This window comes from Aotus nancymaae, unplaced genomic scaffold (genome assembly GCF_030222135.1).
Source record: "Aotus nancymaae isolate 86718 unplaced genomic scaffold, 86718_ANA_hifiasm-v0.15.2.pri h1tg000027l, whole genome shotgun sequence".
Taxonomy (NCBI): Eukaryota; Metazoa; Chordata; class Mammalia; order Primates; family Aotidae; genus Aotus; species Aotus nancymaae.
The window spans coordinates 3,371,607-3,395,626 of record NW_026988440.1 but is presented as its reverse complement, the minus strand read 5'-3'; the positions used below and the strand labels follow the sequence as shown (position 1 = coordinate 3,395,626).

At 45.6% G+C, this 24,020-nt stretch overlaps 2 pseudogenes; both read right to left on the bottom strand.

Moving 5' to 3' along the window:
• LOC105708754 (tripartite motif-containing protein 60-like) lies at positions 1 to 1,579 on the bottom strand (annotated as a pseudogene).
• Positions 1,580 to 2,333: 754 nt separating this feature from the next.
• On the bottom strand, positions 2,334 to 2,875 carry LOC110567018 (dihydrofolate reductase-like; annotated as a pseudogene).
• Positions 2,876 to 24,020: the final 21,145 nt, after the last annotated feature.

The window sequence follows — 24,020 nt, the reverse complement described above, 5'->3', positions numbered from 1 at the left end:
TTATTCACAATCTGTTACTCTAGAAATTTTCAGAGGTTTTGAGTCCATTCTCATTTAAAAATAAGGCCAAAGTGCTCCTGTAAAATCATCATTAAAAGTATAGACTAGAGATCTATCATTCAAATTATAAAAGGAAACCTCATTCATTTCATAGTCTAAAAAAATGCCAATCTTATGAGGTGTTACTTTTGGCAGCAGATTAATTTCCTTATGACCCAATACAATATAATTATCCTGACCAGATCACCAAATCTCCCATAATCCATCCTGTACTAAAGTTGTTGGATGCTTCCTCCTTCTGGGAAGAGAGTCATTACAGACACCAAGGATCCATTCAGGCTTGTCTTTCACTTCTGTTTCCCAGTACTGCTGGCCACAACTATAGCCCTTACAACCCACAACAGCTGGGAGGCGATAAAATCTTGGGTTTGGAGGTAAGTTTTGCTTGTATTTTCATATCACACAGTTTTTCTATCTGCTGAGACTATAAGTTTATGACGTGCTGTTTCAGGATCTAGAATTACATCTACTTGAAATCGCTTGATAATTTTGTTTAGGCCAGAATATTGTGGAGGCAGATGGTAACCATATTCTTTTAATCTGAATGAAAAAGGTTCAGGGAATTTTAAATTTTTATATTTGTGACAGATAGCCTTAACATTTGCCAGTAATTCCAGTCCTGACTTCACATATATGCTCTCTATCTCCTGTAGTAGATATTTTAATGAGGAGGCATAATCTGAAAATTTTGTTAGGCTTTCATTTAGTTGTGCTAAAATACCCATCTCCTCATCTTGTAATTGCCCAAGAACAGTCTCTTGCGCATTTTGGAGAGATAACCTCAGTTGCTCAAATTTGACTTCTTCTTCTCTATGTTTTACCTTTTTCTTCAGTTCTAATGGTTTTCTGGTTTGCATAGTTATGATTTTTTCAGTTTGTTCCACTCCCTCCTTCCATGGTGCATCGTATTGTTCTATTGTTTTCCTGTGATAGGAGGCAGCCTTCTTTATGGACCAAACACAGTGAAGCTGGTGATCAGTGGAGAAATTGCACCTTGGACATAAAAGCTCTAGGTCTTCCTGACAGAAAAAGGTCAAAACCTGATAATGCTTCTTACATACATGCTTCTCTTCCTGCCTCTTTCTCTTTCTTCTTATCTGGAGTTGCTTAGCAATTTCAGTCAAACGACCCAGCTGAGGATTGCTTGTCAATTTCCTTTCTGGACAGCAAAAGTGGCAAAAAGGGCAGGGAAACTATCATCTAGATCCTTCTAGGATATAATGATGCTGGGGAGACAGAAGTTATGCCCACAACTGATGGTCACTGGGTCTTTCAAGTAGTCCAGACAGATAGGACAGCTAGCCACTGCTTAGAGGTCAGCTATTGAGCCTTGAACAAAGATGGTACATCAAGTAATTCTTTTAATAAGGCCTGGCTTTCTAGACCTCAAGACCCAGTAAGCAGTAGATATCTTTCCCCAGACCTTGAAATTTGACAGGCTTTCAGTTTTACTGATTTGGCATGTTGATAGCAGCTTCTAGAAACTTCTCAGCTCCTTAGCTTCAGAGTCTACTGTCATGAATACTTCAGAGCCTGCAGCCTATCGCATATTTCAACATATTAACTGGGCTGCTGCTCTTCCCACTAAATGAAATAAAGTCAAGTTTTCTTCAAGAAAGCAGCCTCATATCTAAGATAAGGAATCCTTCCTTGCATTATAATCACCTGGAGGTGCTGGTAAAAGACTGACTGGGCCACTTCCCCAGTTTCTGATTCAGTATATCTAGTTTTTTTCCTAAGTTTCCAGATGATGCTGCTGGCCTGTGGACTGGAGCAGATGGATCAGCGACCCTGCCCAGGGGATGCGCAGGACTCCTTTCAACTTTTTACTGTCACAATCAAGCCTTCAACATTTCTTCACAAAGCTCTGGATACACATGAAGGAAGCTTTCAGTATTTCCCACAATTGAAACTGCTCAGTTGAAGGGTGTGTGCATCTTCATCTTTAATGAATACTTTTCAACATTTGAAAAGCCCGACAATGACAAGGACTGCTGAGAGTGCCACATGTGGTGGGTGTGGAATGGCAGCTCACTGGAGCAGGTGCTGGGGATTCAGTCGGGGTCTTGGAGAGGCACTAAGTTATAGCAAGAACATTTCATAAATGGTCTCTGATAGAGTCAAGATTAGTGTGGAATAAAAATACATTGCTTAGAAATAATTCTCCATAGATCCAAAGTCAACAAAAGTCTTTTTTTCTAATGGAAATTACATACTTTTTTTTTTCAGGGAGAGGGGGAACAACTTAAAATAAACCAGATAACACCTTCTTATTAATTGTTCTTCTCATATACTTCAAATTTGTACTTAATGCCTTTCTCCTTCTGGACATCAGAACACCCAATTATTCTGGCAGAAGTTTCTGTTTCTTCAAATCAATTTCTGGAAAAAATGTGTCACTTTCAAAGTCCTGCATAATTCATGTCCCATATAGTTTAAGATGGCCTGGGTGATTCATGGCTTCCTTACAAACAGAACTGCCATCAACTATCCAAACTGTCTCTACTTTATTTGCTAATTCTGGTTGCTCAGTAAGTTTTAGTCCAGACTTCTGGCAAGAAAATGAGCTCCTTGTGAGTTCTCTGCTGAGAACTAAATTAATTCTATCCTTGAAAGATCGATTCTTCTCAGTAATGGAGAAGCAGGTCTTCCTACCCATAATCACCAGATTGTGTTTAGCTTCTACTGAAGAGGTTGTGGTCATTCTCTGGAAATACTTGAATTCATTCCTGAGCAGTGGCCACGGCAGGTCCCCGATCGTGCTGATACCCACCTTCTGGGACACAGCGATGATGCAGTTTAGCAAATAAACCATGACAGCAGCAGTGAGCACCTCTGAGCCTGCTTGCTGTGGCTACTTTTAAGATCACTGTTTCTCTTTAACATCTGAAGTTCCGGTGCTGGTATGAGCCACTGTGCCCAGCCTGTGGTCTTTTGATTCACTAAGTGGCTCAATAAGACAAAGTTGATTTGAGCCAATACTTCTGGCATGTCCATTTTGATTTGTAACAGAAGCTTTTTCTGAATCCATCCCCATGAGGTGAGTCGGAAAATTGCAACCATAACCAAAGCTAGAAAATCCTGGAAGTAGCCAATGTTTGTCTTCATCATCAAAGACTTGTCTCCAAATTTTACTATTGTTCTATTTTTTCCAGCCAGTCAACAGTAGTAGCTGAAAAGAGAGAGGACACTGATGAAGAACTTGGCAGGCACAGAGAAAAGGAAAAGTAGGTGGAGCTTTGCCATGTGTCTGTCAGTTCATTTTACTCCTCTAGAATGTGGCGTTCTCAAGACTTGATGTCCTCCAGGCCCCCAGATGAAGGTAGTGAGCACCCTGAGAGCCAGCTGGACTCACCTCTTGTGTGTAACTGCACAGCCACAGCATCTTGGGGGGCGGGGGTTGTCCTGCACTTCTGGAATCATCTCTCTTGGTCATGGTGGCTACTGCTGCATTAGCCTTCTGAGGTAGGTGAGATCAGTGTTCACAGCCTCCCTTGAAAGGAAACAAGAGACTTGTCAGGTTGATGGAGGGAACAAGCTGTTCCACAGTGCACACACCATGTCCTAAGCTTGTGGTTAGAACACTCTGCAGCAAGGAGGTAGAAGAGCAGAAGGGAAAAGTCTCCAAATCCATGCAAGCACAGAAACCCACAATTAGTGTCCTTGGACTGATTTATGCTGATTATAATAGTAGAAACACAGCCCTGAGTGGGAAGTTAAGATGCTAATGAGACATGAGATGTATGTGCTAGAGTGTACAACCACAGTGCACGCACACCCAGGAGACCACAGACATGCTTAAAACAACACCCCTTCCTCATGAATAATCATGTAAGACTCCCATGAGGGGAGGGTACTGTCTCACTTCTTTCTTTCTTTCTTTCTTTCTTTCTTTCTTTCTTTCTTTCTTTCTTTCTTTCTTTCTTTCTTTCTTTCTTTCTTTCTTTTTCTTTCTTTCTTTCTTTCTTTCTCTTTCTTTCTTTCTTTCTTTTTCTTTCTTTCTTTCTTTCTTTTTCTTTCTTTCTTTTTAAGAGATGGGGTCTCTCTATGTTGCCCAGGCTGGAGTGCAGTGGCTATTCACAGGCGTGATCCCCCTACTGATCAGCATGGGAATTTTGACCTGCTCGTTTCTGACCTAAGCCAGTTCACCCCTACTTAGGCAATCTGGTGGTCCCCCACTCCCGGTAGGTCACCATATTAATGCTGAACTTAGTGAGAACACCCAATCAGCATAGTGCACTACAGCCCAGAACTCCTGGGCTCAAGCGATCCTCCTACCTCAGCCTCCTGAGTAGCTGGGACTACAGGCACATGCCACCATGCCCAGTGGTACTGTCTCACTTTTGAGCAACCTGCTCTGATCAGCCGTCAGGGTTTACTTTCATTCTGCAATAAACTCTCTTGCTTACTTTTACTTTGGACTTCCTCTTAAATCCTTTTGTGTGGCAAAGTCAAGAGCTGGAACTGGCCCACTGGCAACACTTCCTTCCTTTTTCCTTTCTTTCTGTATCCTGTTGCTAGGGATAACTTTGTCCCTGCCGGCAGCATGCCCCTAAGAACTGAGGATGGTGCACTGTGGCTGGTGCTCTCCTTGGTTTGGTCTTGGGTCACTAAGTGCAGCCCATGGCAGGAGGTTCTGGGAATGAGTGGCAGTGCCTTGTGCAATGGTCCCCATGGGGGTGGCCACAGGTGCTAGTATCTGTGGCATTTTCACAACCGTTTAATAAAACCCAAGAATGTACTGAGGAGAGCAGTTCTGGGGCCTCACCTATGTCCCCCACCTGCTCAGCTGCATGGCTTCTGCCTGACGCGTTCAGAAATGAAAAATGCTGCTGCTCCTTTGCAAAGCACTACTTAGTTTTTCTCCTCTTGAAGGTGGTGGCACGATGCCCAGGTTGAAATGGACTCAGGAGTCAGCATCCCAAAGTAAAAGGGGAGACTTTAACCGAAATACCCAAACTTCTCAATGTGAATGAACAGGGCCTTCTACACCCTGGCAACTGTGTATTTCTCGTTGAGATGTTTCTTGTGCTTAAAGTGGTTTTTCCTTTTTGCAGGCAGTTTATCAAAAAAGGAAAAGAACAGAAAAGGCAAAGCAGGAGAAGGTGTATGGGGAGCTGGGACCCTGGGCCTGTGCAGATGAGGTACAAGGTGCCTCTAGGCTGCCACCATGCAGGGCACTGGCAAGTTGGAGGCACAGTAGGTTCTGCCTTCCTGATGATGCCATCTGTCCCAGTTGCTTACCAGAAGTTGCAGTGCCCAGAGTTTTGTATTGATGGAAATTTTTTAAAATATTATATTAGGCCAGGCATTGTGGTTCATGCTTGTAATCACAAAACTTTGGGAGGCCAAGGTGGGAGAATCACCTGAGATCAGGAGTTTGAGACCAGCCTGACTAACATGAAGAAACCCTGTCTCTATTTAAAATACAAAATTAGCCAGGCATGGTGCACATGTCTGTAATCCCAGCTACTCAGGAGGCTGAGGCAAGAGAATCACTTCAACCCAGGAGGCAGAGGTTGCAGTAAGTCGAGATCATGCCATTGCGCTCCAGCCTGGGTGACAAGAGCAAAACTGTCTCTGTCTCTTTCTACATATATATAAATGTGTGTATATATATATATATACACACACATATGTGTATATATAGGTATATGTGTGTGTGTGTGTGTGTGTGTGTGTACATACACACACACACATATATATTACATAATTTTATGCTTTTTGAAAATAGCTAATAAAGCTTTCTGGCTAAGTTGTTAGTAATGGTAATCTCTCTAATGTGCTTAAAGGCGGCCAAAGCTGCAGGGTTCTCACCCTCACTGGGTACCTGTGCTTCCCTGCTTCTTCTATTTTCAAGTGTCTTTGCCTGTTGGTTACTCCATGACTGCTGACATCACGCCTTCTGGAGGAAACGACACTCTTCCTTGCCCATTGAGGGTTGGAAAATTGGGTAATTAGGCTGGATGAAGAGAGGAGATATCATTTGCTCTGCGTGGGCACCATCATCACCTGCACTTGAAAGCGAGGCTGAGGTGCAGAAGGCACAAAATGTGGCCACATCGCTCACCTGGCAGATGGCCTAGGGACAATGTGAGCCTGAGTGGGCAGCACTGTGACACAGGACAGGGTGCATCGCAGTGTTGCCCACTGTGACTGCAGGGCCAAAAGGAACTAGGGCTGAGAGAAACCTGGAGATGTGCTGGGGTAGGGCCAGACCAGGGCCTGGAGAGAGCCTCCACCGCCCTCACAGGGCCTGGGGAAGACGGACCCAGGAGGGGGACCTGCCCCTCTCCCCTAGCTTTCCTGAGCCTTACCATTGTCACCCAGACAACACTGGTGTTCCTCGTGTCCACCAGGCACTTTTCATGTGTCTCCTTAATCTTCAGAACCTCTCAATGAAGACGGTGTTGGGTTTGCATTTCTGTAGTTGAGGGAAGGATTCAAGTCTGGACAGTTGTTAGGAATGGGTCCACAGCCAGTGACTGGAGCCACACTTGAGCCCCAGTAGCTCAGACTTCTGAGCCCAGAGTGTTCTGAGTTCTGAGTTGTTGGGCTGGCAGTGCCCTGTGCGAGCTGCACCTGCCCACTGCAGACTACCAGCCAAGGCAGATGTCCAGAACAAGAGAGCATTGCTGAGAATCCAAGACATGAATTTCTTTCCCTGGGCTAGGCCAGGACTCAGATGAAGCTGACTGAGGAGTCAGATGCTTCCTGTCAAGGAAATGTGTCCTGCATCTGACGATCCAGAAGTCACAGCTGCTCAATATTGAGTCTTGAGGCAGAGAGAGAGTGGGTGAGTGGGAGGGAGGGGGATGGGCTGGTTTGAAAAGCAGAATTCTGCTAAGGGGCTTGTTAAAATTGCTGATTCAGTAGGGCTGGGGCAGGACTTGAAAACTGCATTTCTAACAAGCTCCCAGGTAATTCCAATGCTGCTTGTACCAGGACCCCACTTTGAGAACCACCACCCTAAGGCAATCTAGTTTGATTTCTAACATGAGAAGAGGGCTGGGAGGCAGAGGTATATTATAAATGAGTTCATGCCTGCCCCATCCTGGAGAGCTCCCCACCCCACAGCTGCAGCATTTGATTTCCTGGGGCATCCTGGGAATGGCAGACACCCAGGAAGGGACTGAAAGTGAGGCAAGAGGACATCCAGAGGCTCGACTTCACACAGCACCTGGGGCTCCTGCCACTCCACAACTGGCCCCCACACCCTCAGTCCTTCCCACCCCTCACACACTGACCAGGCTTGTGCTACTGCCTTTGGCTGTTTCAGCCTGGGATGTGACCCTAGGAGTTCTCAGTGGTACCTTCTGATCCAAATACACAGTGATCTTGTATGACAAGGACTTAGAATGTGCTAGTAATGAGGACCTTGAAAATTTAACAAATGAAGTCAATCATGTCCTTCAGAACAATTATCAGTGTTCTCCTTTCTAAGTATCACATCCTTGAGACCACACGGACAGTAGAGGGCGTGCTGAGCCCACTGAAGCCACAATTGTCATGTTGGACTCCCGGGAATCTCTTGTAGATTGGGCTTCATCATTTACACCAAGATTTGGCCAAAATTTTCTTCACCACACGGACAGTAGAGGGCGTGCTGAGCCCACTGAAGCCACAATTGTCATGTTGGACTCCCGGGAATCTCTTGTAGATTGGGCTTCATCATTTACACCAAGATTTGGCCAAAATTTTCTTCACCTAACCAATTGCATTTGTTAATTAATCATGCTGTCATTTTGCCTTTTAATGAATGAAAGTCAGACATGTAAAGAGAGAGAGTGCAATTGAAAAGAAAACAGCATATTGAATTAAAGTACTAGTAAACATCCTTGTTTAAGCGGTGATATAATGTTTAGACCTTTTTAATCTTAAGGAAGATAAAAGAGTTATTTCCATCAGAGTTTTTTTAAGTTTTTCATTTGAGGTATTTGGTTTTGTTTTTTCCTCTTTAGAATTACCTTTTATTTTATGTTTTGACTTGACTTAAAATTCAAAAGGTTAAAAAAGTCTCTCAACCCATCCCATCTCTGACAGGCAGCCACTGATATCAGTCCCTTGCTTATTCTTTCAAAGACATTTTATGCATATGCAAGCAATTATAAATGTATACATATATATTCCTTCTACCTTTTCACACAAATTTTAGCAAACTACATAAACTTTTTCTTCACATTGTATAATGGAGACTATCCCATGAAGCAATATCAAGAGCTTCACTATATCTTTATTTGTTCAAAATGTTTGTGTTACTCCATTGTACAGATATGCAAAGATTATACACACACACACACACACACACACATATATATCATATATATTATTGCCCTTTAAGTTCTGGGGTACATGCACAGATTATGCAGGGTTGTTGTATAGGTACATACATGGCAATTTGGTTTGCTGGCAAAGATTTTTTTTAATAGAGATTACTTTTTTTGAGTGCAGTGCTTCCTAACCAGCTCCCTCCTGATAGGTATTTGGATTATTTCTTTCAGAGAGCAATTTGACATCATGTAGCATCATGTGGGAAAGGTGGAGTGATTCCACTCCTACATGCGTATTCTAGGGGAGCTCACATATTCCTGGGACCAGAAGGCAATGTCCCAGCATGTTCATTGCAACAATGTCTGTAATAGAGACAACCAAAAGGTCAGTGAATAGGAAAGAGATAAATTGTAGCAGATTTCTCCCATTCAATACTATCCGGCAATGAAATCAAATGAACTATTTGTATGAACATGGACTCACAGGCTATATTAACTGAGAAAGCAAGCAAACAAATAATAAAAATCAGCAAGAAATGGTTTAAACAAAGTCTAAATGCAAGGCCAGGAGCAGTGGCTTATGCTTGTTATCCTAGTACTTTGGAAGGCCAAAGTGGACAGATTGCTCAAGCCCAGGAGTTCAGGACCAGACTGGGAAACCCCATCTCTACAAAAAATGCAAAAATTAGCTGATCATGGTGGCGTGCACCTATAGTCCCAGCTACTTGGGAGGCTGAGATGGGAGAATTGCTCAAGTCTGGGAGGTCAAGGATGCAGTAAGCAGAGACAGTGCCACTGCACTCCAGCCTCGGTGACACTGCACTCCAGCCTCGGTGACAGAGCAAGACCCTATGTGAAAAAAGTCTAAAAACATGTCAAACAAAGAGATTGTCTAAAACATATTAAAAATAAAAGGCATACAGTAAATTCGAGACATACATCCACCAGCAGTTCTTGCTTTGCTCAGTACAGTACTGGATGAAACACATGCATATCAGAACTGTGCAAAATCAGAGCTACCAACATATATTGCTATAATTTTCTTTGTATGCTAAATATAGCCAATAATATTAAAATGTCACAAATTGACAAACCTGGGTGGTGGCTTCACAAGCATTTCTTATAATTCTCTACTCTTCTTTCAGTTAGACTACTACATAATATAATTTATGAAGTAAATCCATAGAAATTGAATAAAATAAAAAAGGAGTTTATTGAGTGCAAGGGAAGCTCCAGAGAGGTAAAGACAGATGGAGAAATGATAATACTGAGCATGTTAATGACCTTCACAGTAACAGATTTTCTGGAGGAGTATGAGCTAAAGACAGAATGAAGTATATAGAATATAAAAGAGAGATGAAGGTGTGGGGAATCTAAGGGGTAAATGTGGGGTGGGGTGGGCCAGACTGGGAGGTACAGCTAGGTTCTGAACATTCTGCTTTAGATCCAGCACTTAGAGAAAGAGAAGTCACATTTATTTGGCTCCTTCTACAATCTTTAGAGGAATCTTCTGAAACATAACAAAAAAGATATATGAATGGCTAATAGTCTTCAGGGAAAAATGCTAATAAAACCATAGTGATAAACCACTACACATCTATTAGAATGACTAAAATTAAAACTATTAATAACTATATGTTCTCAAGGATGCAGAACAATCTGTACTCTCATCTATTGTCCATAGGAATGTAAAGCAACTACTCTAAAAATCAGTTTTGTATTTTCTAATAAAGCTAAACAGACTAGTACTCTATGGTTAGCATTTCTTTTCCTAGGTACTTACTCAGGAGAAATGAAGAGTATGTCCAAGAATCTCTGTACAAGAATGTCCATAGTTCCTTTATTTTTAATAGTAAACAAAATCAGGAATGCCCACCAATGCACAAAAAAAATGTGACTCAATCATACAATGGAATGCTATCAGCAATAAAAATGAATTAACACTGATACATGCAACAACATGGATGAATTCCATAGGTATTACACAAAACACAAAAAGGCAGACACAAGGGAGGCCGTATTAGGTGAATGTATTTGTATGAAGTTTTAAAACAGGAAGAACTGTTGATTATCATGATAATCATCAGACCAATGGCTGCTGGGGAGAGGGTGAAAAAGGGAACTTACTGTATCTTGATAGTGGCATGAATGATATGGCTGTATTTGTCGGAATCCACTGATTAATTTGATAAAGATCAGATCATTTCAGTGTATGTAAGTTTTGTAAGTTTAACATGCTTATAATACATTTTTAATATTAGTAATAAAAAAGTAGTTAAAAATATTAGCAACCAAATTTAACAATGCATCAAAACAATACATCATGATCAAGTGAGTTTTATACCAGGCATGCAAGGATGGTTTGACATACATAAATCAAGAAATGTGATATACCACATCAGCAGAATTAAGAACAGAAACCATATGATCATCTCAATAGATACAGAGAAAGCATTTGGTAAAACTCAACATTGCTTCTTAATAAAAACTCTCAACAAACTAGGTCTAGAAGAAATATACGTCAACATAATAAAGGCCCTATATGAGAAACTCACAACTAATTTTATACTGAATAAGGACAAGCTGATAGCCTCTCCTCTAAGATCTGGAAGAAGGCAAATATTCCCACTTTTACCATTTTTATTCTACATGATACTAGAAGTCCTAGCCAGAGCAATCAGGCAAGAAGAGGAAATAAAGGGCATCTAAATAGGAAAGGAGGAAGCCACATTAGCCTTATTTACATATAACATGATCGTTTACTTAGAAAAACCTAAAGATTTCACCAAATAAATGGTTAGAACTAAATAAATTCAGTAAACTTGCAGGATACAAAATCAACATGCAAACTTCCATAGCATTTATATACACCGACAGTGTACAATCCGAAAAAGAAATCAAGAAAGCAATATCATTTGCAATAACCACACAGAAGAAAAAAAATCTAAGAATCAATTTAACCAAAGAAGTCAAATGAAAACTATAAAACACGGATGAAAGAAATTGAAGAACACACACACAAAATTGAAAGAGCTGGGTGCATTGGCTCTCACATGTAATCCTAGCACTTTGGGAGGCAGAGGTGAGAAAACTGCTCGAGCCCAGGAATTCAAGACCAGCCTGGGAGACACACTGATACCCTGTTTCTAAGGAAAAAAAATTAAAACTATTTCATGCACATGAATTGGAAGAATTAATATTGTTAAAATGTTTATACTACTTCAAGCAATTTACACGTTTAAAGTAATCCCTATTAAACTACCAGTAATGTTCTTCACAGAAGTAGGAAAAAAAAGACAAAATGTATGTGGACTATAAAATACACCAAATAGCCATAAGCAGAAATGAATTTTTGTATTTTTATAATTTTGTAGAGATCGCATTCTGCCATCTTGGCCAGGCTGGTCTTGAACTCTTGACCTCATGATCCACCTGCCTCAGCCTCCCAAAGTGCTGAGATTACAGATGTGGGCCAACGCGCCTGGCCCTGAAGATACTTCTAATCACCTTCACTCCAGGAGCCAGATAATGTCTCTCTGAAAGACAGTAGAGTAACATTTTACATGAGCAAATCAAAGCAATCTCCTCCAAATGACTTTGGACTTACCAAGTGTGAAATGTGTGTCCTTACTAAAATGGAGTTAATCCTAGGTAGATAATCTTTTTTTGCATGAACTGGATTCTATGTGGCTCACCAGCTGTTCCACCAACAATTGTTCCCTTTAATAAAAGAGAGCTCCCACCACAAACCAGCATTTCTCAGGTGGCGGTCTCTTGCTGACATCAACTTCAACAGGGCAAATTTCTTTGGGAACCCAAAGGAAAGAAAATACTCAGGCAAAAGGGACTGAAGAAATAGCAACAGTGACAATATCATACACTGTCATTGTGCTATATGTAAATCAGTGCTTCAGCACTTTAGAAATGCTAATTAACTTAATCCTACCTGCACATCTCTGGATTGTGACTGTTTTCTTTCCTTTTGCAGATGATGCGATTGGAATCACCGTTACACACAAGTAGTGGTGGAGCAGGGTTTACACCCAGACAACGCTGCCCCAGGGCCATGCTCACACCATTGCACTATTCGAGAATGTGAGGGTGGGTGGAGAGTGCAGCTCAGGGAGAGAGAGTGTAGATAGAGAAGAAGAAAAAAAACTGTGCAGAGTTTATCACTTTGATGGTCTGGGGCTCTCTTTCCAGGACAGAAGGGGACAAGAATTATGTCACCACTCAGAAAAATACACAAAGTTTCCGGCTTCAACCTGAGCATCTCCAGCTCTGGGACAGGTGGCTGGACGGGAAAGACAAACTAAGCCAACCTCTGAAGGTTTTCCTCTCCTGAGAATTCTGCAGGAGTTTCCCTGACCTCGCCGCCACCTCTTATCCTTTGCTCTTGTTTTTCCCCAGGAACTGAGAGCGTCCTGTCTGGTTTCTACTGGGTCCCGGGTTCTAGAGAGTGAGTGGAGGATGGGCTTCCTAAAGTGGGAGATCTCCAGGATCCTCCTTGGATTCCAATATTCCCAGAGGAGCCGGATCTGCGTCCCGGAACCCCCTCCTGCTACTGTGTGGGCCCTGACCTTGAGGAGACCTGGGCTGGTGAGGAGAGGATCAGGATGAACTGGGTTAGGGGGGCAGGAGGGAAAGGTCGGCCTGCGGGGCTCAGCAGCTCCTCCCGCGGTGCCTCCGCCCTGGGCTGGGGTCTGCAGACTCCTCAGGTCATTTCTCCAGGCGGCGCCGCCCCACGCCACCCTTCCCCGAACCCCGTCCCTCTGTCCCCTCCTCAGTTCCCACCACACAGTAAGAAGCTCCCAGGGGAGCGGCTCCTAGGCGGGGCTGGACGTGGCAGGGAGCCCAGGAAGCTGAGACCCCGCGAGCTCCCTTCCACATCCGGAGACTGTGGGCGACGGGGACCCCAGGGGAGTGGGGTCGGGTAACAGGCCTCCTCCGCCTCTCCCGCCCCCAAGGTGCCAGTTCCCGGCGCCAAGGCCCGCACTCTCGGATACTTGGAGACCGCCAGGTTCCGCCTCCACCAGGCGCGCCCTGAGGTCCTCCGCGGCTCCTTCGTCGGGGGACACTGGGTTCCTGCGCTTCCACAGGCGCGGCGAGGATCAGAATGTGAAGCCGCGGGCGAAGCGGGTGAAGATGGGACGGGACTGTGGGCGCCCTGAGGAAAGTTCTCGATGACCGCAGGGAACGTGTTACTGGGGGCCCTGAAGCTCCTGAGCCGGCACCACCACCACAGCCAGCCGGTGAGTGTCACCCTCCGGGCACAGGTGTTCCCCTCAACGCCACACTGACCGGCCGGGTCTCCCAGGCGTAGGGGGCGGGGCCTCTGCTGACCCCTCAAGAGTCGGGGAGCCGTCGGGGTGTTTTACTCCAGGTTAGTCCTTCATTCTACATGGTGATTGATTTCTGCTGTAACCAATCACGGACTGGAGATAGGAGCTGAGGTGGGCGGGCGATGGAGGGGCGGGGCCGCCACTCTTCCCTCCATTGCCCAGCCTGGAGCTGACGGCTGGATAGATCCAGGGCCCGGCACCTGTAGATGCTGCGCAGCTGTGTGATGACTCCGGACGGGAGCTTCGTTGGGGGACACTTTCAGTCTACCTACGACGGGGAAGAGTTCATGTCCTTGAGCCACGACCTACAGACCCGGACAGCTGCACAAACCTAGGCTCAGGATCAAGCGGTCTCCAACTGCTTGCTACAAGACCTCTGGCCAGGACGCTGAGAACTGGCATTCTCATTTAATTTTCTCCTATAGACAGAATCTTACTGTCTGTTGCTCAATATGCCTCAGCCTTATGACTTTCCTGAGAGCAGTCTCGGCACTTGTGACCCTCACGCAGGTTCTAATAGGAATGTCACCTTGAGGTGCTGGGCTGGGGGCTTCTACCCAGCAGAGATCACACTGACCTGGCTGTGGGACAGGGAAGACCAGACCCAGATGCACAGCATGGGGACCCCAGACCTCAGGGGTATGAGACCTTCCAGAAGTGGGCAGCTGTGGTAGTGCCTTTTGGGGAGAGGCAGGGATCCCCATGGCTGTGCAGCACAAGGGTCTGCTCAGGCCTCTTACACTGAGGTGAGTAAAGAAGTGAGTGGGAGTGGAAACCCATTCACAGGACTGGCACAGAAGGAGCTATTCTGTATCAGGGTCAGAGTTTTGACTTGAAGGCCCAGGCCCCTTTCATTCCCTTGTCAGAACTCCCTTTCCAGCTCATCCTCACCACCATGGAAACCATTTCTGACTTAGAGCTACTTCCTGCTCTGGTGCTTGGACTTGTGATGTGCAAGAAGTTCTCAGGCATGGGAGAGACTAGAATGATGGCTTCACCCCATCTCACATGTAGGGATCCGACTCCTATTGGGGGATTGGCTGAGTTACTTCTCCTGGTTCCTGCTGGAGCTGGGGATGGTGAACCCAGTCAAGTCACAAACCCTGAGAGGGAACCAAACAGACTGACAAGGAGGGCACTGCCTGTCAAGTGGCCAATGGCCCTGATCAGAAGAGGTGAAGAGTGAGAGAGGAGGCTGCTGGAAACCAGAACTTGGCAACCAGAAGGCTGAGAAAGTGCAGGCTGACAGTAGAGGCCGGAGGCTGGAGACCCTGGGAGTCAGCTGTGCTGTTTCCTCTGAGCTCCAGGGTTCAGGGGAGGGCCCTTTACACCAGGGAGCTTCAGACGAGGGAGCTTCAGGCCTCATGACCATTTCTGGGTTTGTACACCCCTTATCCTCCATGAGGTTTCTAAACATCTAGATAAGGTACCCAGAGCCCCAGGAATCTGACTCTCATATCACCTGAATTACCTTTAGCAAAGGGATCATCCTTCCATTTGGTTCATTTCTATAAGATATGAAATATTAAATCAAACAGTATACAGGATTAATGTGAGGGTACCAGATGTTATGTGGATAGATTCCCCTGGTTGTTTATATTGGAGGAAGACACAGGTCCAACCCTATTCACAGATGAGAATAGCAGGGTAGCAGTACTCAGGACCTTGATACTGGGCACCTCAACCTGCAGGGAAGGCCCTCTCTATAAACAGATGTCCAGCAGGGTAACTGCATGGTGCCATACTGTCTCTTCTTCCTCTCCTATGCTCTGGGTTTGACTTTTAAATCTCAGCTAATTAGCAATATTAACCAGGTATTTAAGATATCCAGGGCCCTTCTCCACCTTAGCACCTAACAGGGTCTTCTGTCCTAAGAACTTCTGCAGGAGTCTACTCTATAAATTCCAGCACTGAAGGGGTGGCAGGGGCTGCTTGTCTCTAACCCCTGAAATAGAGAGGATGGGGTCACAGTTCTGTGCCTCCCCATCTCACAGTGCTACCTAAAATTACAGTTTCCACCTGCAGGCTCTGCTGGGTCCTCTTTGTTGTCATTCTCCAGGTAGTGACAGGGTCAGGGGAGCTGTGCTCACAGCTTCCTGAAATATGATCCCTGGGGCCTGATGCCAACAGGAGTTGAGGAAGTGGAGCAGCTTTGGGCTGTGGGAGAACTTTGGATGTGAAGGTAGGGGATGGCGATGGGCTGCCCATAATGCTCAGGGTGTCGAGGCTGAGAGTGGCTGAGCTGAATCCGGTCATTATCGTGTTCTCCACAGTTTGAGGGCTGACTTGTGCAGACCAGCAAGACACAGATTGTTCTCACGTCCCTTGTCTCTCTGTGGACCCTTACTTCTTTTCCCCTAACTGCTCAGCTGATGAACTCTGTTTCCTTCCAAACATATTATAGGGAGGATGGGCTGGGGAGAGGAGCCAATTACACAGATGCACAATAACCCCTTCCACATAATCCCAGTATCCAGGCCTGGGGTCCCCTTCCTTAGATCAACCCTCCTTTTCTGGGAATGAAAGCTTAACAGTGTCTCCTTCCCACATGTCCCCTGTGATTCACTTACACTAAATAGATGTCTTGTTCTGTTAGTTACTGTTCTCCTATATTTTCTATAAAGATGTGGTGAAATATTACCAACTATTCATAATACATGGAAGTCAGGTTCTCTTTTTAGATTCTGCGGATCTGCTGTGCTGAGGCAGGGGCAGGTGGGAGAGAAGGGCGGGTGGAGGGGCTGGTGCTGAGTGGTGCACAGCCTGGCTCTGCTCCACAAAGTTCCTGCTGTGGTCATTACTTGTCTACTTGTCTGGATCCCTCCTTGTGCTGTGATTTGTGCCTGGTCTTTAGGGGCAGGTGCTGCTCCAGGTCAGAGGCCTCACACGTCTCCAGGCTGAGCCTGGAATCCTAGTTGTGTTTCCCTTTTCTTTAATACATGGCCTCATGTATGTCTTCTTTTGTAAAGTGTCTGTTCATATCCTTTGCCCACTTTTGAATGGGCTTGTTTTTTTCTTATAAATCTGTTTTAGTCCTTTGTAGATTCTGGATATCAGTCCTTTATCAGATGGGTAGACTGCAAAATTTTTTTCGCATTCTGTTGGTTGCTGATTCACTCTAACGACTGTTTCTTTTGCTGTGCAGAAGCTGTCGAGTTTGATTAGTTCCCATTTGTCTATTTTGGCTTTTGTTGCCAATGCTTTTGGTGTTTTGGTCATGAAGTCCTTGCCTACACCTATGTCCTGAATGGTTTTGCCTAGATTTTCTTCTGTGGTTTTTATGGTGTTAGGTCTTATGTTTAAGTCCTTAATCCATCTGGAGTTAATTTTAGTGTAAGGTGTCAGGAAGGGGTCCAGTTTCTGGTTTCTGCACATGGCTAACTAGTTTTCCCAACACCATTTATTAAACAGGGAATCCCTTCCCAATTGCTTGTTTTTGTCAGGTTTGTCAAAGATCGGATGGTTGTAGATATGTTGTGTTGCCTCTGAGGCCTCTGTTCTGTTCCATTCGTCTATATCTCTGTTTTGGTACCAGTAGCATGCTGTTTAGATTACTGTAGCCTTGTAGTATAGTTTGAAGTCTGGTAGTGTGATGCCTCCAGCTTTGTTCTCTTTGCTTAGAATTGACTTGGCTATCAGGGCTCTCTTTTGGTCACCTGGCTGTTTTCTCAGCTCTCTCCCTCTCCTGGCACCCCCTATTCCCTGAGACTCAACAGTATTGAAGGTAGGCAGATTAGTAACCCTACAATGCCCTCTAAGTGTCCAAGTTGAAGGAATAATCGATCCATGCCACAGACTTCATTGTCTTATTTTAAGAAATTGCCAGCAGTTTTTCAGCAACCACTGTTTTGACCAGTCAGCAGTCATCAACACTGAGGCAAGAGCCTGTACCTACAAAAAGACTAGGATTAGCTGAAGCCTCAGATGACTGTTAGCATTTTTTAGAAATAAAGTAATTTTACATTGAGGTATGTACATAGCTCATTTAATACATAATGCTATTGTACACTTAGTAGACTTCAGTAGAGTATAAATATGACTTTTGTTTGCACTCAAGAAACAAAAACAAATGTGTGACTTGCTTTGTTGTCATGGTCTGAAAACAAATCTGCAAAATCTCCAAGATACGCCTGTAATTTCCCTTTCCCTCTTCTTGCTGGCTAAGAATGGCCTTGTTTCTTGCCCTGTCTAGCCCTGCATGCTGTAGGGGTTTGTCTTCTCTAGTAGGTCTGGGCACTTTCTATCCCTGGTAACCTTGGCTCCTGGCATATGACACTGGTACAGGCCTCAAGTTCTATTGGACTAGTGAGGCTTCCCCCACACCTCCTCAGTTAGAACCGAAGCTCGGTGCACACAGGGAGCATGTGTGAGCCTGTGTGGAGATGTTGGCTTCTTACAGGGTGCTCTGAAGGGATGTCCTGTTGTGAGTGGAGGGCACAGCCACAGGTCCCTGGGCAGAGAAGGGAGTAAATGACATGACATCAGTTTTGATCATCTGGACACAGGAAGGTCCTCAGACAAAAATTCATGCCTTAGAAGGGAAAACTGCCCGAGAGTGAACAGCTGCCAGCCAGCTTGCTCTCTGGGACATCACTCTGCACTGGGAGGGAAGATGGCCTCTGCCATGGGCTCCAGGACCCAGGCAGGCAGGCCTTCCTAGTGGTTGACGCTCCTCACAGTTGGGAGCTGAAGCACCTTTAGAGGAGGACAAAGACCTCATGTTCCTCATTAGCTGACTTGTTCCCACTCAGCGGAAAAAGAACCGAGAAACTTTGTGAAATTTTGCAGGAGAGGGACTTTCAGTTTTGACTCTTAGTGCCAGAGTTATGCATGACTGACACTTGCACTGCAATGTAGACACAGCTTAAAGTCTTAATTATTAGAATATAAGAAGTCCAAAGGACTGTTGTTATACATATGTGAAACTATATACATAAGGTTAAACAACCTGCAACCAATTTACATTGAAGATAAAATAATCACATTTGTAAATTTAAAACAATATTGGCAGCCATCTAGGAAAAACAAAACAAATGAGACTTTTGCAAGACAATCTAAATGATACACTAGTAATCCTTTATGAAAGTAGCATTTCAACCAGCTGTGTTTCTGCTTTAGGTTATAACTCCAAAATGGAGTAACCCCCAGTAATTTACATTAGGAAGCCCTAAGCCACAAAGAAAGGCATCAGAGCAGACCTGAGATCTGGAGTGAGCGCACCCCTCCCTCAGGGTCATGAGTGAATCCTCTAAGACCCCTCCTCCCTCAGACACTCCATCCAGTCATCAGGAGGTCCACACAGCACTGAGACCCAACCACCCCTCCCTCCTCACCTCCATGGACAGGGCCCAGGTGACAGCCACCCCTGCTCCTCCTCCCTCATCTCCCACAGCCTCAGCACCATTGTCAGCCTCGAGTCCACCAGGACTGAGCTCATTATGGCCTTTCCCTGTTTGTGTCACTCATGCTGGGTCCCTCCAATACCCTGCATTCACATCTCCACAAGGCCCACAAGGCTCTGCACACCCCTATTCTGTCCCTCCATTCCCTCTCCCCAACTCCAGAAATCTTTCCACTGTGCCCCCTGGAGTTAACAGCCCATGATCAGCTAAACCTTTACAGAGTGTTTATCAGAATGTTCAGGAACCTGGGTCTCCCTGAAGACATGGCTCCTCTTAAATCATCTCACATGGGGGAATTTCCCCAGGAATCCTGTACCCTGGGCCCAGAGATAGGGTGGGGTCCTTACTCTTCACTGTGGTTTTCAGAACTTTCTGCCTCCCTCCTCCCTAAAACCCCTAAGCTGTCATCAGTTTATGGTTCCAATCCCCTCACTGCAGCCATTCCCTGTGGGTCCCAGGCCGTTACTCTCATTTCTGACTCTTGTAACTCCTGGTTCACTGTCAACCCCTCCAGCAGGGCTCTCTCCTTGATCCTTGGTGAGTTCAACATATGCAGATGTGATGGGCTGAGTGATGGTCCCCAACGATGTCCAATCTCATCTCCTTGGACTTATGAACAGGTTGCATTACATGAAAAAAGGAACATTATTCATGAAATGAAGATTAAGGACCTTAAAATGGGGAGATTATCCAGACTATCTGTGTGGCCCCAATCAAATCTCATGAGCCATTAAAAGCTGCTCTGGCTGGACTCAGCTGCTGCAGAGGAGGAAGGCAGAGGAGACAGCACAGAGGAGGTCAGAGATTCCAAGGGGGAGTGTTAGATGTGCCTTAAGGACCAATTGTGAGGACTTGAGAGAGGGCTCTACAAGCTAAGAGATGACAGCCAGCATGACATGGGGACCTCAGTCCTCTCTGCACAAAGTGAAATCAGATAAGAACCTGAATAAGCTTGGAAGTGGATTCTTCCCCAGTCTCCGTGAAGGAACACAGACCCGCCCATATCTTGATTTCACTCCTGTGAGACTGTGTTGGATTTGCAACTCACATGGTTATGATATGATAAACAGGTGCTGTTTAAAGTCACTGGGTTTGTGTTAATTTTTGTGGCAGCAATTGACACCCATAGAGCAGAGAGCATGCCCTCGTTCCCTGGCCTCTCAGAACCTGGGACTCCTCTCTTCCATGACCTTCTCCTCTCTCTGCCTGGGCCCCACATCTTTGTCACCTCCTCAGTCTTGTCATAGCCAATGACCCCAGCTCTTCCATACTCCCCATCTCACACCTCCCACTCTCTGACCATCTTTCCACTCATCCCCTTGCAGGGTGGACACGGACTCTGAGGACACAGATCATTTTATCGTATGCTGTGATGTAATATCAGTGAACCACACATTGCATATGTGCCTGCTTTCCAGGCGTGGAGTCCACCCTGTAGTATATCAGTTCCAACAATCCTTCCACCCAGCTGGGATTCCCAGTCTAGTGATCCTGCCATCTATACAGTGCCCCTCACCCTTGGTGTTCTCTCCTCCCTCCTCACCCATTTTGAATTCTATGCTAAATAATTTCCATCCCTCCCTTGCCTCTCCCTTGCGTTGTCACACTCACCTGGTAAAACTACACAGCTGGTGAGCTCCAGCTCTAACTATGCTGCACCTGCCCCCATGAGCTGCAGGAGGCTGGAGAGCAGCACACAGCACATGGAGTGTTCTCTTTAAATTTAGGATTCCAAACTTCATGGGGATCCCTCATCATGGCCAGCAATCACCCTGTCCCTGCATGGCTCACCCTCAGCCTCCTGTCCTGGGTGACTCTTACATACCTTCTCTTTGTGCTCACACATCCAACCTTTCTTTCCCATTCTTACTTCAACTGATGATATTGCTTCGTACTTTGGTAAGAAAACTGAACCCAATATAAGGCAACTTTCACAGATCCCACCACTGTCTGCTCATGCATTTGCAGCTGCACCACATGTCAGGCATTTTATTATGTGGGGGACTGTTGTGGGTGAACCATTCTGTTCTCAGCCAGAGCCAGTCCCTCTTCTGGTGCCCCAAATGTCATCCCTTCTCATCTACTTAAAGGTGTCATATCATCATTTAATACTTTTTTTTTCTCTTTCTCATCACCCTTTTTCCTCTCTCCCCACTGGATCGTTGTGGCAGTCATGAGAATGCACATTGCAGCCCCTCAGCTAGAGGAAGCATAACTAGTGATGGCCTCAGCTCTTGAAGCCTGAAATCTATTGCCACATTTGCTCTGAGACCACACCTGCCCCATATCTTTTCCAGCCAATGATTGAAGAAAGCAGGGCAGAAACTAAGGCGGGAACATTTCTCCTTGAGGGCTGACTGAAGCTCCAGGGCTCCCTGCCACACTTACTGAACTTTCCTTAGCCTGCACAGGGTCTAGGGTGCTTCCAGCTGACCTTCCTGCCCTCCCTCCTTCACTGGGGCTCAGAGTTACATTGTGGTCCCTGCATTTTCTGTCTCTTTCCTGAATTTCTCTCACATGTATTTTCCTCTAGTAAATCCTTGCACGTTTAATACTGTATTGGGGTCTGTTCCTCAGGGGACCCTAATTAACACAAGCGTTATGAAGGGTGATCCATGAAAACAGGCAAAACTGAAAATTTGTAATAAATTTTCAGGCCAAGAGGATGCCGCGTGGGTTGGTGGGAAACACAGAAATTCTGTGGCACAAGGTGCATCTGAGCTGCTGTGGGTCTCCCCAGTGCTGAGCTGAGAAGATGCCCTGGTTAGGGGAAGCTATGGCAGGTGAGGTGATAGAATTCCCTGCACAATAATGAAGGGGTTGGGGAAACCTACAAAGATAGTGGAGTGGGCTGGTTACTGCTCGGCTGTGCTGATGCCCTATAAAAGCATCACGAGAACCTGCGGATTGTTGACAGCCATCACGGGCTACATGTGACAGCCTCTGCAGTGTCTCATCGAGAGGTCTTTATCTTCTGTAGTGAAAGGAAAGATAGCATGGAATTATGGTTGAAAACATCATTTTGAGGGCCTCAGTGCTCCAGAGATGTTTGACACTCAGCCAAGGCAGGCCTGTTACAGCAAAGTCAGAACCCTGGTGGGGAAATCTGAGATTCTGCAAACTGGAACAGGGTTATCTGATGGGTGCCCTCCAGGATCTTCTGGGCATGCAGAGGAGTCTCGCCTTTCTTTAGTAATGGTTCCCACTTCCTATGCTGGAAGATGCTGCAGAAGCCTCACACCTAGGATGCAGTGGGAATCCCACTCAGGAGCTTTGCAGGAACTCCCAGCACTTCCCTGTAGCAGCCTGAGGAGCACTTCTGGAACTGGAATTTGAGGGCATTTGATTAAGGAACCATAATTTCAGGCTGGATGAATAAAATCCTTTGGATTAGGGGCACTTTCACAGGGTGTGCATTTATCAAACACCCCAGGATTTTGATAAGTGGGGGTAAACCCATGGCTGGGGGTGAATCCATATAGACTAAAAAAAATAATGCCTAACTCTCAACAAGTTAGACATGTCTCAGTTGCCCTGGAACATGTAGAGGATGGAATAATGAGGCTAGGGGAAGTGGGCGTGGTTAAGGCCAACCAGGACAATGCTCCACAAGAGGGCCCAGAGGGCACATCTTTTGCCAGAGCCTCAGGAACACACTGGTGAGAGGGACCTGCATCGCTAACAAGTGTCAGGGGGTTGTCCTCTGCAGGCTGGGGGTGATGGTAGTAAAGATGGTCCCAGAGTTGCGTTTATTTTTATCCCTGGGAGAGTGTGGCCCTGAAAAGACAAAGACCAAGTAGTGGCAGTAACCTGCAAAAGCCAGAGGGCACCGTTACTATGGCAACCTCAGAGGAGCAGCCAAGGGGACTCAAGCTGCAGGGAAGGTGTGGAAGGTTAATAGAGGGTGGAGTCCCAGGGTTAGGACAGGCAGCCAACAAGGGCACTGCTTGATATCTATGATAGGAAAGCAAGAACTGAGGATCAGGATGGTGAAGGTGTTTGAAGCAATACAAATTTCTGATCCCATCCTCAGTGTCTAGACCTCAGCCAAGATTCAGATTCAGATCTCAGTGACAGAGGAGGCGTCCATATCCCAGGAGGAACTCCCTGCAACCCTGTGGAGGTATATGCTGGGACAATTCCCTCAGGCCTTCAGCAAAGAAACCTATAGCCATTTACTCAGGAGACTGTACACTGGGGAAAGGAAACAGGTAGAATGAGGGGGATACTGACACTGGGTGTGAGCTGACACTGATGCCCAGATGCCCACAGCACTATCGTGCCCCCATCACAGTGGGGCTTACGGAGGCCAGGGAGTAAATCTGGACACATTTTGGCCCACATGGGACCACTGGATCCATAGACCAAGCCCCGCTTATCTCCCAATTCCGTGAGTGCATAATTGACACTGACACCCTGCTAAGTGGAGTCACTCCTGCACTGAGTCCCTAGTCTGTGGCATAAGGGCTCTCATTGTGCTGAAAGCCAAAGGGAAACCTCTGACACTGCCCTCATCCTGGGCAGATCAAACATCATAGTGTGTTCCAGTGTGGATCTTCTTGTGGAAGACAGTGAAAGTATTGTGCGGGTCACACCACCATTAGAGACCTAAAGGATGTGGGGTGGTGCTGGGGCTGTCTGCTGTCTATGTAATCCACCCACCTGTCCCTGGGAAGCCTGATGAGTCCTAAAGAATGAATGACATTACTCCAGGTATGACCAAATAGGAGTTACAATTGCAACTTTTATGTTGTCTGATATCACTGGTAGAGTGGACTAATAAAGCCTTGGGCACACAGCGTGCAGCTATGGATTTGGTGAGTGCATTCTTTCCTCTCCAATTAGACAGTGGATATGGAGTGATTCACATTCATGTGGGATCCACACCACATGTATTGATAGTCTGCCCCATGGCTATTGTAACTCCCCTCCCCTCTATAGTATAG